Source organism: Schistocerca serialis, chromosome 2 (assembly GCF_023864345.2).
Source record: "Schistocerca serialis cubense isolate TAMUIC-IGC-003099 chromosome 2, iqSchSeri2.2, whole genome shotgun sequence".
Taxonomy (NCBI): domain Eukaryota; kingdom Metazoa; phylum Arthropoda; class Insecta; order Orthoptera; family Acrididae; genus Schistocerca; species Schistocerca serialis.
In genome coordinates, this window is record NC_064639.1 from 479,289,855 (window position 1) to 479,290,915 (window position 1,061).

Consider the following 1,061-nt stretch of genomic DNA (forward strand, 5'->3'; position numbering starts at 1 on the left):
CGCTCTCCATCGCGGTGCAGCTTGCTCGCCAGGTTTCGAGAGGGTGCGTTTCTGGATGAGGTATCGAATATATTGCTTCCCCCTACTTATACCTCCCGAGGAGATCACGAATGTAAAATTAGAGAGATTCGAGCGCGCACGGAGGCTTTCCGGCAGTCGTTCTTCCCGCGAACCATACGAGAGTGGAACAGGAAAGGGAGGTAAGGACAGTGGCACGTAAAGTGCCCTCCGCCACACACCGTTGGGTGGCTTGCGAAGTGTAGATGTAGATGAAGATGTAGAATATGTGATTTCTAAGCCATTTTCAGAACATGTAGAAATGATGTTGGAAGATGTTTCTGGTAAGAGGTATATGGAAAGTGCCTGGTAGAAGCAAGTAAATATATTATGTATCTGATGTTTATTGGTGTAAATATTTTCAACATTTCCAGTAATTTTGCATTCTGTGTACAATAGCTTGTTTTATGTAAAGTCATGAGGCATTAAATGGTAATTGTAAGGTAAATATTTTTTGTGAAAAGAAAAGTTAAAGAAAATGTTTGTAAATTTCAGAAAAAAAGAGGTTTTTTTATATTGTTTACATAGTAATAAGCATTGCTTTCAGCAGGAACATGCTTAGGAATTCTCCCACTATAAAATGCACATAATGATTTGGGTACTGTTGTTATTTTTGAATAATGGTTAATTCATTATTTACTGAAAATAATTAGTACTGTGTATGACTATTTGATTAAACTTGTTGAATCTCAATCATATTGAGTTTTCTTGGAAAAGAGTTTCGTGAAAAAAGCAGTAAATTTTGAGTACACTAAAATTCTGGAAGGTTCCTCGCAAAGTTTCCCCTTTAGATATGAGAACAAAAATACGAAATATGATACTTGTTTATCTGTAAAGTTAGGGTGCAGAAATTGAGAATGGTGGTTTAGATGTACTGCATTTTACAGGTACGAAATTTTGAAAAACCTGATAGAGACTATAAGAAAACAGGTCTAGGACAGATGACGACGCTGTATCACAGTGAAGTGCCTTTAAAGTAACCAAAGTGTAAGTGTGAGAAAGAA